The sequence below is a fragment of the Miniopterus schreibersii genome (genome assembly GCF_964146895.1).
Source record: "Miniopterus schreibersii genome assembly, chromosome: 15".
Lineage (NCBI taxonomy): Eukaryota > Metazoa > Chordata > Mammalia > Chiroptera > Miniopteridae > Miniopterus > Miniopterus schreibersii.
This window is the reverse complement of record NC_138115.1, coordinates 25,702,927-25,719,213: the sequence shown is the minus strand read 5'-3', so window position 1 is coordinate 25,719,213 and position 16,287 is coordinate 25,702,927. Positions and strand designations below refer to the sequence as shown.

At 47.8% G+C, this 16,287-nt stretch overlaps 1 pseudogene across 1 annotated transcript; it reads left to right on the top strand.

Moving 5' to 3' along the window:
- Nucleotides 1–5,250: 5,250 nt before the first annotated feature.
- LOC308567496 (alpha-1,4-N-acetylglucosaminyltransferase pseudogene) lies at nucleotides 5,251–9,777 on the top strand (annotated as a pseudogene). The gene is made up of 2 exons: nucleotides 5,251–5,265; nucleotides 9,143–9,777. The product of its transcript is annotated as an alpha-1,4-N-acetylglucosaminyltransferase pseudogene (transcript).
- The last annotated feature ends 6,510 nt before the right edge of the window (nucleotides 9,778–16,287 follow it).

The window sequence follows — 16,287 nt, the reverse complement described above, 5'->3', positions numbered from 1 at the left end:
TTATCTCTTTTCTAAAGGTGAGAATTGTAGGGGAGGTCCTAGGAGAGGATCTCAATACAATATTCATCAGCTTTCCAAGTGTGTCCTTTAATATGCTAATGCATCAAAATGAGCATATAGGGTCAGGGTCGTGGTCTCTACTGGTTGGCACTAGGGGTCATTGGTCATTGCATCAGGTCCTGATGTCATCTATGGCGTCATTTTATCTGGTTTTGCTGCTTCTCTGGGCCTGGAGCTGAAACACAGGTGAGGCCTAGGTGTTATCTCTAGTTTGACCAAAACTCTGCCTCTGTGCTCAATGGACCTGAGGCTTTGTTCCTAAGATTATTTGATGCTGATCAGAACCTCATTGTCCTAAGCATTTAATGCCTAAGGGGGAAGGGGGCAGGTGAGTCAGGGTGCTGGGTGAGGCCAGTTTGAATCGGCTGTTTGTCTGTCTCCCCTTCCACTTGACAAGGAACTTTCCTGGCTTCTTACTCCTCTGCCTCAGTATGATGGCTGATGACACAGCCACTCCCCCATCTTTCTCCCCAAAAATACATCTGGAGACACAGCTCTGAGGCGGAGAGCGAGTTTACAATCAAACATGAATTTGCATTTTTAAGTGAACAGGATTAAGTCTTTAATACGGAAAGGAGATACTTCTAAGATGTAGAAGCAGCCAAAAAGTTGTATAATCTAGTTCAGATGTTGATGAGGGGCAGCTACTGTCACCTGGAAAGAAGGGGAGGTCAACACAGTACAGCTGGAGGGCAGCTTTATTACAAGTAATTTTTACGTTTCAATAGTTGAGATACTGTGATGTCCGCTTCACAACCACTTGCCAACACTTGTTATTATGACTTTCTGATCATTACAATCAAAAAGTCACAATAACAAGTGTTGACAAGAATGTGGACAAATCAGAACCCTCATTTGTTGCTGGCGGGAATGTCAATAGTATAGCCACTTTGGAAAACAGTGTGGCAGTTTGCCAAAAAGTTACACGTGGAGTTGTCATTGACACAGAAACTCCACTCCTAGCTGTATTATGCCCAAGAGAATTAGAACGTATGTCCTGCCCTAGCTGGTTTTGCTCAGTGGTTAGAGCATCAGCCCATGGACTGAAGGGTCCCAGGTTCGATTCCAGCCAAGGGCATGTACCTCAGTTGCAGGCTCGATCCCTGGCTCCAGATGGAGAGAGTGTGGGATGCAACCAATCAATGTGTCTCTCTCACATCGATGTCTCTCTCTCTTTCTCTCTCTCTCTCTCTTCCCCCCCCCTCCTTTCCACTATCTCTGAAAAAAACAATGGGGGAAAATATATATGCCCACACAAACACTTGAATGCAAATATCCATAGTAGCATTATTCATAATAGCTAAAAAGTGAAAACAACCCAAATGTTCATTAAAGAGGAATGGATAAATTTGATAGATCCATATAATGATATATTACTCAGCCATTAAAAGGAATGCATGCCCCACCAGGTGTGGCTCAGCAGTTGAGCGTCGACCTAGGATCCAGGAGATCGGGGTTCGATTCCCGGTCAGGGTACATGCCGGGGTTGCGGGCTCAATCCCCAGTCGGGGGCGTGCAAAAGGCAGTCGATCAAGGACTCTCTTATCATTGATGTTTCTATCTCTCTCTTTCCCTCTCCTTTCCTCTCTCTGAAATCAATAAAGATGTATTTTTTTTCAAAAAAAAGGAATGCAGTACTGGTGCTACAACACGGGTGAACCTTGAAGACTTTATAGTACATGCAAGAAGCCAATCACAAAAGATCACATATTATATGATTCCATTTATGTGAAATGTCCATAATGTGTAAATCAGTAGTGATAGAAAGTACAATATTGGTTCCGTAGAGCTAGAGGGGTTGGAAGGTAACAGCTGCAGGGTGAAGGGTTTCTTTCCAGGGTGAAGAAATATTCTAAAACTGATAGAGGTGATGCTTGAACAACCCTGCAACTTCACTCAAAACTATTGGCTTGTACACTATAAATGGGTAAATGATGTGGTATGTGAATTATGTCTCAATAAAGCTTTTACCAGAAGGAAAACCAAAAAATGACATAATAGAAGACAACAACTAGGCAAAAACAGAGAAGCAGTTCAGCAAATGGACGGATCTGGCCTAGAATTGTGCCTGCCTTCCCGCACCATGCAGAGTGCCCTAACCATGTGGACAGCACAGCCCTGGAGTTGTGCCCTCAGGGCTGCGGGCACCTGTCTGGGAAAGTAAGAGGCAAGAGAATGTGAGAGGCATCCAGCTGGGTGTCCTCAGCAACTCAGCTGCTCCCTCTGAGCCTCAGCTCTGTTACCTGCCTTCCCCTCTCAGTGTGCAACCAGCATGATCAAGCTTGTGAGACGTGCGGAATCTCATGCCATGCCCCGTTGGGACTGAACCAGAACCTGTGTTCTATTAAAGCCTGGCAAGCCCTGGCTTACACCGCGGCTGTTAGCAATACCTCCTTCAAAAGAAATCAGTGAGGATCCTTATTAACAGTAACTTCTTCCATTTACATGATACCCTCAATGTGTCAGATGCTGAGATAACATACAGAGTGCCTAGTTTAGTGCCTGCACATAGTAGGTGTTCAATGTGTGACAGTTATTGTTTAAAAGAGCCTGCCTGGGGAGGAGGAAAGAGCCTGAATGCTAGAATCCATTCCTCATACTGACTCTAGCCCTCTGCACATTGAGACCTTGGATACCTCAACTTGCTGATCTGCAAACTGGGCTTACCTCACAGGGTGGCTGCGAAGATTAAGCAAGAAAGCATGTCCAGTGGCCACCCCACACCTAGCAGCCTGGAGGAGGCCAGCAGATGTTCGGTCATTTCCTCTTCTCCTTACAGCCAGATCGCACAGCATGTCATTGCAGAAAATCCCCAACCATCTTGAATCCTGCTCAGTCCTACCTCCAGCCCTACCCCTCTCTAGTATTCACTCATGTGCCCATGGAGCAAATTCTTCCTGAGCGCCTATTATGTGCCAGACGCGGTGCTTGGAGCACAGACGTTGCAGCTGTGGTCCCTGAGCTCATGAAACTCTGCCTGGCCTTGCAGAGAGAATAAAACAGACCTGCTTGCCCACCTGCTTTGAGAGCTGTAGAGGCAAAGCCCATTGTCTCTCAGCAGCCATCTGAAACAATTAGTCTCAAATTCCAACCCTAATGTGCTTCCGCACTGTGAAAAAGCACTTTTTCAAGGGGGGCAGGAGACATAAATTAGTATAATAATGCAATTAACATGCATTTTCCTTCCACTTACTTAAATTACTCTTTTTTATATCTTGAGAAAATGCATCCTTCCTTGGAGGTATTTAAGGGGATTCAAAGAAACTGTTGAGATGATGCAAGAAATGTCCCAAACAGAAAACACAAATCTCCTACCTTGTAGGCCAGGAAGAGCCACCCTCCCTGTGATGCCCATCCATGTCTACAAAAGGCTCAGCCCTCGGGGCTCCACAAAGGCCCTTGGGCAGAATTTCCCCAGACCGGGTCACTGCCCTCTCTGTAAACACTCATTCATTCATTCAGCAATTGTTTTTCTGCACCTCCTCCATGCCTGGCACTAGGAATAACCCAATGAATAGGACATAGTGCCTACCTTCAGGGGACTGTCTAAGAGGAAGACAGCCGACCAAAAGAGAGTAGGACCCAGGGCCTACTGTGCTGTGATGAATGCATGCACAGAGAAGGGGCCCCACCACCTGGGCATGTTGGGGGGAAGGGTAGGCAGAATGGGCCTATAGGTGATCCTTGAGTTGCGTGCCCAAAAATGAGAAGGCATTAACCAGATATGGGGAAGGAGAAGGGGTCCTATACAGTGTGACCAGCAAGGACAAAGGCATGGAGTGTGGGAGCGCACAGTGCCTGAAGAGCGTTAAGACACTTAGATGATTAGGAGGCAGGGAGAGAGACAAAAGGGCAGAAAAAGCAGGTTCTCAGGCACGCAGCAGACCAGAAAGGTCTAAAGACTTTGTTCTGAGAGCCTTCGGAAACCAGGGTGAGCTTCCAGGGAGCAGAAGTTGAGAATACAGAAGCCCAGCAATCACAGCTGAAGGCAGCCAGCCACCCAGGCAAAGACGCAGCAGGGATCCAGGACTTCCTCCCCAAAGCCCGGGCTGGGATCCCGAGTTACTGGGTTTCGGTCGCCATCTGCTGGCAAGATTTCTTCAATGCAGCTGGTGCAAACAACATTCAGAGAGGACTGTCTTTAGTGGAACGCTTATTATAGAAATATTATTAGAGTTTCATACAAAAATCAGAGAAAAGAGCAGCATATGAGAGTTGTAGGTTCCAATCCCAGCTCTGTCACTTATTATGTGAAAAATCACTTCACTTCTCTTAGCTTTGTTTTTAACATCCACAAAGTAAAGATAATATCTAACTCACAGTCGTTGACAGGAATAAAAGATACCAAGTGCGTAAAGAGAAATCCAACAGGCATTGGGTTAGGGTGGTGGAAAACCACCCGTGACCTTGGCCACCTCCTCCAGCTGCTCCACCTTTCCCCTTCTCCTCCCCCTCCTCCAAGTCTTCCCTCTCTACCTTCACCTCTACCCCCACCTCCCCCCTCCTCATACATAATGTGTGATTCCATGTGTATAAAATTTAAGCACAGAGAACACCACTGTGTGGTAACAGAAGTGAGAACAGCGGTTACCTTTGGGGTGGGTACTGGCAGGAGAGCACAGCAGAGAGGCTTCTGGGGAGCTGAGTGGCCTGTGCACTTGGCGACAACTCACGGGGCTGTTTACTTAATTTCATGTACTTTACTGTATGTATATTATGATTCAATACAAAAGTTCATGGAAAGAAAAGAAAGAGAATGGTGGTGAAGATATTGTCAGACAAATAAAGTAGGTGGTGATTCCTTGCCAATAGATCCACACAAAAACATTTCCAAAGGATGCACTTTAGGAAGAAGGAAACTAACCCCGGAATGGAGGTCTGATATGCTGGGGGGAACAGTGAGCAAGGAACCTGGAGAGCATATGGGGAAATCTAAACAAGCATCAGTTATATAGAACAGTGAGCAATGTCTAACTTGTAGGATTAACATAAAAACACAGAATAGGTTTAAAATACTAACCAAAAATAGATGTAAGCTGAATGAACCTGATTAATGTTAGAGTGAACTGAGATTTAGAAGGAGAGTTGAAAAATCATTCAACTTTAACTTTGTTTTATTAAGTCACAAAGTAAAAAAAACCCAAAAAACCCACTAATCACAAGAATCTGTGCTTCACTTATATAACCAAAATGAACCAAGAGCAGGTAAGCAGAAGGCAGGCACTGCTCAAACCCAGAGCCTGTCTAGAAAAGGAAAGACCAGGTCCCCTGGAAGCCTGCCAAGCATATTTCTCCCAAATTCTTCCCACAAAAGGACCTCCAGCCATTTACCAAAGTAGCTGAACACAGGGGCAAGGGGAAAACCCTGACTTTCTGAGTGCTATTGTATACACTTTGAGAGGCGACCCTGATACCACGGTAGAATGAGAGCAATTGGTGCCACTCTCAAAGACTTGAAGGGCACGTCTGCCCCTTTCCATGCCTTGGTGCAATCACTGGGAAAGCAGGCGAATGACAGTAGGCGATGGCAGACTGCTATACGCTTAACTATGGGGCAACCGTTTTGCAGCTGCTGTACCCAGACGCAGTATCTTTATTGGAAAAGATGAACACAGTGTCTGCTTCTTGGAATGCAGCTTTTGATCGGGAAGGACAATCAAATCACTTCTCGTTGACCTAGGATGAACAGCAGTACACATTTACAATCTTGCCCTTGAGCTACATTAAGTCTCCACCTCTCTTATGATATAATCTGACAGCGTCTTGACCATCATGCCATTCATTCCAACGTTGGTCCGTCATATTGACGACATCACATTAATCGGATTGGGGAGACTAAGAAGTGGCCGATGTCCTGGAAGGATGCATTCATACCAGAGAGCGGGAGAGAAACCTTAACAAAGAGGCAGAGGCCTGCTTCACTGGTGAAGTTTTTAGGAGTCTGTGGTCTTGAAAATGCCAAAACATCCCCTCCAAAATAAGGGACAAGTTCCTATGCCTTGTGCCACTTACCACTAAGAAAGAAACACAGCTTGCTTCAGGTTTTGGAGACAACATATACTGCACCTGAGAATTCTACCCTGACCCATCTCAGGCGACATGGGGTGCTTCCAGTCTGGAGTGGGGCCCAGAGCAAGAGGGAGCTTTGCAGTGGACTCAGGCTACAGCACAAGCAGCCCGACTGCCTGGGCATATGGTCTGGTAGATCCAGTAATGCTAAAGGCATCTGTGGTTTTTAAGGGCACTCTATGGAGTCTCTGGCAAGCTCTGAGAGGAGAGTTGCACCCAGACTCTTAAGGTTCTTGAGCAGGACCATGCTGTCTACAGCAAAGAACTATTTATCGTTCAAAAACACACACACACACCAAAAAAACAGCTTCTGGCACAACGCTGGACCCTGGGAGAAACTGAGTGTCTGACCTTAGAGAATCATAAGCTGGGGCAATTGTTAGACCCACCGAATCATGAGTTCAGGGAAGCACAATAGCAATTTGTCATACAATGAAAATGGTACATTTATACAAACAGGTGTGGGGGAAACAGGTAAATTATGAGAACAAGTGAACAAGGCGCCACATACCCTGTCTCTCTTGCACTGATGTCTCACCATCCGCTCACACCTATGGCCCCTTGGGGCTTTCTCTACAACCATTTGACAGAGGAGAGAAAAAATAAATGACCTGGTAATGGTTAGGCAGGCACAATATGTTGGTGTAAGCTAAAAATAAACTGCTGTTCCACAGAATGGCCCTGAAAAAGAGTGGCGAGGGAAAATCCTGCCAGTGGGCAGAGTTTAAAATACAAATGGCCATCCTGAAGTAAGGATATAGACAGGCTTCTAGATCATGGCAAATGGCTTGGCTGCTTGGTCAAGGCCTAGAGAGAGCATGACTGGAAGATTAGAAACTAGAAGAAAGGATATCTGAAGAAGAAGCGTGTGGGTGGAGCTATGGGAAAGGGTTCATATGTGTGGATCTCTGTGTCCCACACCCATGTCCACCAGAAAGAACATGTGGCAGAAGCACCAAATAAGCTGGTGAACAGGGGGACTCGTCCAATGAATGCCAGTTACCTCTGTTCTCAGCCACCTCCGTCCTTACAAAGGAGCCCGGGAGTGAACAAATTTGTCATGGTGGTCTGATGTGATGGGTTTCCCTTCACCAAGGCTGATGTAGTTACCACCACTGCTGAGTGATTGACTGTCAGCAAGACAGGTCAATTCTGAGACCTTGATATATGGTCCTCAAGGACATACGCAGCTGGCGAGTTCATGATGTTGGATCTCTTCTAGCCTGCAGAGGGTAACAGTTCATCCTCACTACAAGTGATGCATATTCTGATCTTGGGTTTTCCTTCACCGCTCATAGTGCATTGCTCAGAATTATCTGCAAGCTGCAGATTATCTGCTTCCCGGGGAACTAAGCCTGAGGCAGTCAACAAATCCAAAAGTTGGTTCTTTGAAGAGTCAGATAAAATACATAAAATTCTGGCAAGATTAGACTAGTAAAGGAGGGGAAGCAAGTAAACAATATTGCAAACAAAAAAAAGAAGACAAAATTGTGGATACTGATGAGATTTAAAATAACTAAGATAAATAACTGGAGAAGAGGAAACTCTCTCTTACAGTAAAGCACCAACTAATAAAAATACAGGAGGAATAAAGGTGTTAGAAAATCAGTTTTATAACCACTGTAGTAATGATTGATGCAGGCAGGAATCAATAATGAAGGCCAAAACTCACGTGTGCAAGCCTGATGAGGAATAGGGTATTTCCCCATTTCAAAGTACTTCCCTCAAATTACTTATTTAAGTTCACAGAGGAATAGATTTCACCATCTGAAAACAACAACAATTTAATGTTTGTCATCAGAAAGTACAAATACCATGTACAGTAATAGTGTTTTATTTTCTCCTGTTTTCCTGGGTGAAAAAGGAGAGTTGCTTCTTGGGTTTACAGAGCCCCTCACCCTCACTGTGAGCCTGAGGTCACCTATTTCCCACACAGTACAAAAAAACTGAGGCTCTGAGCAGTTTTGGAACTTAACCTGGGACCCTCAGCCTGTGGCAGGTGGAAGCATGACTCCAAGCTCAGTGCTCTTTCCATCATTCCCTCTACTAGGTCCTTGGTCAGAAAGGTCCTACTTTTTGTGTTTGGGGTCTCACTGCATCACTAATGCTCACTTTCACCTCTGTGACAAAGGCCCCCAACTACTTCACTGATCTCTGCCTTGACCACTTGTTCAATGGTTTGGGCCATGGTGTAGATGGTTGGAAGGCACCGGCTACATGACCCACCAGAAATGCAGGCACTAGGCATGTATGACTGTGCAAATGGAGCCCTCTAGTCATCCCTAAGCAGGGTGCAGGAGCTCTGCTCTCTCCTCCCTTCCCCTCTGACCCCCGACCCCCGCTCTGGAAGGAAAAAACAACCCATCCACTTGATGTCAAGGACCTATGGTAAGATGCCAAGTGCCCTGAGCCCTGAATTGAGGGGTCCAGAGAACTAACTCAGGTCCAAGAGGAAAGACCCAAAGAGCTGTTCCTGGGGAACCTCGGGCACGTAGGAAACAAGAAGCCATCGATGAGTGGGACATCTTAATTCCTTTAATGTAGAATTAGTTATTGAACGAAGGCATACATGCATTTTAAGGTTCTTTTGCAAATTTCTCAAATAGCACAAATATTGATTTTTTCCTATATTTTCGACTCTATCTTTTTTTGGTCAGTTTTTAGTACCTCTAGGACTTTAAAAAATTTCTTTCTATCAAGTTTGGGATACCGTCCAACTTCCTGAAAATGACTCATAGAGTTCACTGCGGAATCCCCTCTGGTTTCTACTTTATCTTTCCACTTCTTTCATTTAAAGAAGAAAGTTTAAAGCCACTGAACTCTTCCCATGGAAACTGATTGTTGTAAACTTTTTACTTAAAAGCAACACTTGGGTGAAGGAGGCAATGTTGGTAAATTGGCAAAATTGGTCCCTTGGCAAATAGGTATTTGGGAAGCAGGCTTGCTGCCCCCTCCCCGGCAGCCTGGGCCAGGCCTCCTTCTGTGACTCCCCTCCCTCCCCCGCGCTGCTCAGGCTGATTTGCACCTGCTCCTGCAGATCAGCACCAGTGCAGAGAGAAGCTGGCTCCATGTCAGCTCAGAGGCGTCCCGCCTGGCCATCACCTGGAAATACCGGGCGTCTACATGGACACCGATGTCATCTCCATCAGGCCCATCCCTGAGGAGAACTTCTGGGCGGCACAGGCTCCGCAGTCCTCTAGTAACGGGGTGTTTGGATTCCTCCCCCGCCACTCCTTCCTATGGCAGTGCATGGAAAACTTTGTTGAACACTACAATTCACACATTTGGGGCCACCAGGGTCCCGTTTGATGACAAGGATGTTGAGAGTGTGGTGCAAACTTGAAGACTTCCAGGAGGTGAGCGACCTCAGGTGTTTGAACTTGTCCTTCCTCCACCCCCAAAGATTTTACCCCATCCCCTATCCAGAGTGGAGGCGCGACTATGAGGTGGGGAACAGGGAGCCAGGCTTCACACTCCTATGCCCTGCATCTGTGGAACTACCTGAACCAGGGAGGGAGGGGCGTGGTTAGAGGCCGCAACACGCTGGTGGAAAATCTCTGTCGTCAGCACTGTCCCAGGACTTACGGGGACATGATTCAAGGCCCAGAGGGGTTGGTGACTGGGGAGTCGGGTCCCGGGATCAAATAGAGCCAGCGCTGGTTTGTTGCTGCTACATCCTGGCACTAAACACTTCCTGCAGTGCCTCGCTTTCCCCTGATCTCCACTGTCTGCAGGGGTGTGGGGGCTTCGTCACATGTCGGTAAGAGTAGCTTCCTCTGTCTGTAGTAGAGAAGCCCCAGACACCTTTGTCCTGTTCCTGTGTCTGCGACCATGGTGCCACAAATCTTGTGTGTGCTGTGGCAGAGGTGGCACAAGAGAGGGTGACAGCTTCCCAGGGTTAAGTGATCTAGTCTCCTATCCACTCTTGGTATCCTCAGGCCCTGGGACAGAGCCTGACACACAGTAGGCGCTCAAGACCTCTAGGCTGTGTTGGATGTTGAGCTCTGGCCTAGTGAGGGAAGGTGTGGGTGTGTCATGCATGGCAGGTCTTGGTCAGCTGAGGATGCGGTCTTTAGCTTTTAACCTTACTATGGAGGTCAACTGGGGTGCACGTCAAGTCCACTTTCTCTCAACAGTCGTGCATAAGAGGGTACCCTGCTTATACATGGGGAAATGAAAAGCTATGGAAATGGCGAGCACAAACAGGTACCCTCAGAGCTACTTCTGCACTTCAGGGATACACTGGGCCCCCCCAGGTTTCCCACTGGGCTTAACTCGGAGGACACCCGCTGACAGCCTAGGGATGCTTTAGGCAGAGTTGATTTTTCCCACTTCACAAGGAGGTGAAGTGGCTTCCCCAGGGTTTCACAGCTTGTGAATGCAGAATGTAAATGAACCTTTGACTCCAAAGCCTGGGCTCTTCCCTCCTCGCAGTGGACAGGGGAACTCCTGCAAAGAAGAGCGTGCTGACCAGGAGAGGAGGGACAAGGCTCCCGTCGGAGCAGATGCTCACAGACATTCCTTCTTGGGCCTGGTCCCTGCCACAACCATCTTTTTTCCCAACATTTCAAAAATTAGCATAAACTCTACAGACCATAACATCTGCCATGTTTTCCATTTTGAAGTGTCCAGTTCAGGGGCTGTAAGTACAGTCACATTGCTGTGGAACCAACGCCACTGCCCACACTCAGAACGTTTTCATCTTCCTAACGTGAAACTCTGAACCCACCAAACACTGACTCCTCTCCCTTCCCTCCCCCTTTCTGCCCTGGGAACCACTATTGTATTTTTTGGAATATCTGTATGAATTTGTCTCTTCTAGGTATGATGTGCAAGTGGAATCATGTTCTATTTGTCCTTTTGTGCCTGGAGTATTTTCAAGGTTCATGTTGTAGCATTCTCAGAATTCCATTCCTTTTTAAGGCTAAATAATATTCCTTTGTATGCATGTATGTACCACATTTTTAAATCCATTCATAAGTCAATGGACACTTGGGTTGTTTCCCTCTGTGGGCTATTGTAAATCCTGATGTTGTGTACAAATATTTGAATTTCTGCTTTCAATTCTTTTGAGTATATACCCAGGAGTGGAACTGCTGGACCATATGGCAATTCTATGTGTAATTTTTCAAGGAATCGCCATTCTCTTTTTTACAGCAGCTGTACCATTTATTTAAAAAATTGATTTTGGAGAGAAGGAGAGAGAGAGAGAGAGAGAGAAACATCAATGGTGACTCACTGATGGGCTGCCTCCTGCACGCCCCCCACTAGGAATCTTGATCACAACCCGGCCACTCGCCCGGATGTGGAATCGAACCATAAACTGGCTCACAGGTGGATGATCAGCAGCTGAGCTGCACTGACCGGGCGGCTGTGCCATTCTCACTCCCACCAGCAGTGCATGGGCTTCCATTTTCTCCGCATCTCTGCCAGCACAGGTCCCATGGGCTTTTGCTTTGGCTGCCCCAAGATACAGAGCTTGGCAGATTGAGGCTGGGGTGAGAGAAAAGCCTTTAAAATCTCCCCAGAAATCTGAGTCTCACTAGAACAGGGGCTTGCTGTGCGAAAGGACCAGGGTCTGAGGACAGGAGAGAAAGAGTTCTTTGGTCCTGGGCTTCACAACTACATGCACAGGACAAGCCAGCCGGTGGGGGGCGGCGGAGTATTTGACATCTGACCAGGCCTGGGAGTCACTCAAAGGACTAGCTTGGGGCCAAATCAGAAACCAGGAGGGTCCCTTTAGTTTAGGGCAGTTGGTGTGTGTGTGTGTGTGTGTGTGTGTGTGTGTGTGTGTGTGTGTGTGTGTGTGTACAGGGGCACTTCCCGCCTCCCTGGGCTCCAGACACTGCCTCTCAGCAAAGCCTGGGACCCATTCACAGGGATCCTGGATTTTCCTAAGGGATTAAACCAGGCAATCCCTCCCTCCCCCTTGTAACAGATCTAGAAATAGCTGGTGCCTGGGGACTGGGGAGAGACTCCACCCCTCTATATCATGGGCTGGGGCGCTTGTGTGGAGATGGAGATCCTACAGACCTAGGCCTCCATGCTGGGGCAGAGAGGTTCACTCGTGCCCGGCCCTGTAGGTGGCAGCACTGAGGTGGCCAGGGGGGCTCTGTTCCCTCTGAGGAGAGCGCCAGGGTTCCTGAGGCTGGGGTCGCATTCTGGTCTGCAGCACGTGCGCATGCGCTCACCCAGGAGGCTTCTGGCAAAGGCCTGAGGCTGTTGGGGGTGTTTGAAGGAACCTGGAGCAGGGACAGGAGGAGGAGTAGAGCCGGTGCCTCTGGCAAGTCGGCCCACTCTCCTGGCTCCAGGACCCTTAGGTGAGCCAGGTCCCATGGATAAACTATGCCAGGAATTAGGCCCAGAACAAGCGTGGGTGGAAGTGATCTGTGGCAGTAGGCTAAATATTAGCTGTTCTGTACGCCCCACGGGGGGTCGCGACACAGAGCTGGGGAGCTGAACCCTAGATTGGCCTCAGGCTTCCAACACTCCAGCTGGGCACTTTACTCCAACTATTACGGTTTGCTCTGGACAGAGGTACCCAGAGAGGGAAGCAGGAATGACTGAACCTCCAGAACTGGGCTTCCCTGGGAGAACAGAGTTGGATTTTTCCTTTTTGAAAAAAGTAAAAGGATTTGGTGGGGGGTGGGGGGTGGGTGGGTAATGCTTTGAGTTCTGTAGGTAAAGGGGTTCTTTTTTGTAATGAGGTGATTTAAAAACAAACTCATTGGATCTCTAGTTCATCCCTCTTGCTCTCCGGGCCTGGACTTTAGCTAGAGGCAGCAAAGGTGTTTTCAGTGAGGTGGCTGTACATGGAAGTCCAGGGGAGACTTGCTTAGTACAGGACAAGGGGCCAGAGGCTGGCAGAGGACAGCTTGTTAGGTCAGGGCAGGGGCCTCATTCACCAAGCAGTCCAAGGGCCCAGGGCCTGCTGCTCCTGCACTGTGTGCCGGAGGAGATTTCTAACTGCACTTTGAAGAGAGGTGTGTTGAGTGTGAGGTGCTCCAGCTGTGGCCTTGCCCACCCCCACCTGCAGACAAGGCTGCTGGTCTCTCTCCTGTGTCACACAATCTCTAACACCTCCCCCTGGACCTGAGGAGTGGCCGCTGAGAGCGCCCCCATCTAGAGGAGGCTGGTCCCTCAGTCAGGCTCAGAGCCAGGGCAGGCTTGTCAGTGATTACTTGACAGCTAGCTTGGAAGCCTGGCTCCCTCCATGTGCTCTACTTGCCTGCATTCTGTTTTTTAAAAAGAATTATTTTTATTTTTCAATTATAGTTCACATCAGTGTTATTCTGTATTAGTGTCAGATGTACAGGAAAGCAGTTAGAAAATCAAGTTCTTTAGAGAGCACACTCCCGGTGCTTCAAGCAACCACCTGGCCACATACATATTTTTCATGGTATTATTGAATATTTTATTCCCTAGGCTGTAATCTTCATCTCTGTGTCTGTTTGTAAGTACCAATTTGGCTGCCTTTTCAGGAAGCAGAAGAGACAGGAAGGTAGCAGGGGTGGTTGTGTAGTCTAGCTGTCTATTTATATTAAAAACTCAGCCAGAGTTGCATTTAAATGTTTGGTGAATTTTGTAGGAGTTGCCTTGGACAGAGTACAGGTGGGCGGCTTTCAGAAGAACCATGAAGCCTCCAGGAATTGTTGCACGTGGGATGGGTGCCTTGTGAGGTGCTGAACACCCCACCCCGTCCCTGGGAATGTGCAGCACGAGGGCTTCCTTCCTTGGCTGTGGGATTGTCCCAGGTAGAAACGATCTCGAACAAGGGAGTGAGATTGAAATGCTAGCATAAATATCAGTCTTTGGGTCCCACCAATTCATGACATTGGTCTAGGATTGGGACATTGTCCTGGGACCTGATCTAAACCTCTAGAGATGGTTAACACAGCTGTGCACTTTCTAATGACAGTGAGTCCTCCCTCCCTGTGTCCCTGTTCCCACATGTGGGATGAGCAGTCTGCTGCTGAGTCAGTGGAGAAAGCAGGTGCTCCATCCCCTCCCCCACAGGCAAGGCGGTTGCCAGGCAACCACGAACATTCTCACCGGACTTTGTCTACTGGACTCAAGGTTGACAGTTGAGTCCGTGGAGAATTTGAGGAGAATTTGACGTTTCGAGCGTTGACGCTACTGTGGTTGGCTATAAAGGTTCGTTCCTTGCAGGTTGGTTTAGAAATCTCAGGTACTGTAATTTCCATACTGGGCAATAACTTACATATCGTCACCATCACCATTGGGAGGCAGTTTGGCATCATTGAAAAGGTTTGGAGTCAGACAGAACTTGATTTGAACCTTGGCTTCGTTACTTACTAGCTCAGTGATCTGGGGAAGGTTCCTTAGCTTTTCTGAGCCTCAGTTTTTCCATTTTGAGTTGAGGTGAATCACAGCTACACGCAAGGCTGTATGAGGGGTAGAAACAGTCCTTGTAAACGCGGGCGCGTTGCCTGAGACATAGATCCTTAATCAGTGGTGGCTGCTATCATCATCATAAGCCCCAAATTCCACAGCTGTGCTCACCTTTTGATGTCAGAGTCGTAAGACTACTGAGAATTGGGCTCTTGGGATTTTAGAGGAAGACAGGAGGAATACTTTCGGGGCGTAGTAAAACCTCATGAACCAGGACCCCTAGTTCAGAATCCTGTATAACTGGGAGCGGGGCTGCCACCATCAGTGTTCAGAGAGCGCGCTCAGTGTCAACATGAGGGTTTCATGGCTGCTTGGGAGGGAAGCTAGACCACTGTGGTCACATTGTGACAGTCAGTGTGGGCAGTGGGGCTTCTCGCTGATGAGCCTGGGCCCACCCCCAAGGGCTCCTGCACTCTCAGCTTTCATTAGTGGACAGTGGGATTAAGGTATGGACACAGACCGCCAATCAATCTATCATTTTCGTAAGTCTGAAGAGACTTTGGCTCCGAGGAGTCCAAAATAAGGACCCCTAGCTCCATTCTTATTCTTTATCCAAATTCTTGCTTGTCCATAGCCTCATTTCTCCAAGACCCCAAGGATATAGATTTTGAGGCAGATATTCTAAGATTCTGACAATTCTGTGCAGTTCAATAGCAATCTGGGCTGCAGGTAATATGTCAGGGGCTGGAATACAACAGATGTGAGTAGGCCAAGGTCTCAGCCCCTGTGTAGCTTGTAGCTTGGGGGGCTGGGGCAAGGTAGGGGGAGAAATGAGACAGAAATGTCCTGGGAGGGTCCCCTATTGGAGGGTCCCCACTGCACCGTGTCCTAGCTCCTCCCCTGCCACCACTCTGTAGAGTAATTTCTGTGTATTTTTCTGTCTTTCTGGGGAACAAACTCTGGAGCCAGACACCATCGCTTCCTGGTGGTGTGATTGTGGGAAGGTCATTTGTCTTCTTTGTTTGCCTCTCAGTGTCTTCATCAGTGTACTGGGTTGTTGTGAGAATTAAATGGCATAATACATGTAAAGCCTTACACTTGTGTGTGGAGCACACAGTTTTAGAAGTGTTATGTACTTCTGTTAACAATGGCTGGGCTGTTGCCTAGGTCACCATCAATCCTGAGTGTCAGTCACGGTACCCAGCACTTTGTCAGGGCTCAGGAATCATTTGTTGATGAGCTGGATGAATGAATGCTGCACAGCCACCTCAGCGCAGACCAGAGTGTCATGAGGGGGACCAAGGCAGTGTATGCTCTGTGCCCTGGGAGCCCAGGGGAAGGGCAGGAAATTCTGAGTGTGGGCCTGGGAGGGGTTTCTGGAGGCGATCCTGTGTGAGCAAGGCCTTGAATCATGCATTCACCTTCAGTGGGAGCAGAAGGATGTGGAAGTGGGACATCTGTCCCAAGAGGCAGCGTGGCATAGTGGCTAGCAGCTCAGATTCTGTAACCAGGCTGCATGGGTTTGGATCCTGCCGTCTGCGCCCAGGCCAAGCTTCTTTACTTCTGTGTGTCTGATAGTAATAGTCCCTCCTCCATGGGTGTTCTGAAGATTACATGAGTTATAGTTTACAAAGCACTTACAAACAGTGCCTATAAATAAATAGCCCAGAGATATGGAAGTGCAGACAGCAAGTAACATGGTAAGTGGGAGGTGCAGCTAGAAAGGTAATCTGGGAACAGTTCATAGAGGTCTCTGAATGTCTTCTTAAGGAATTTGGAATTAGCCCATGAGGATCACATACAGTA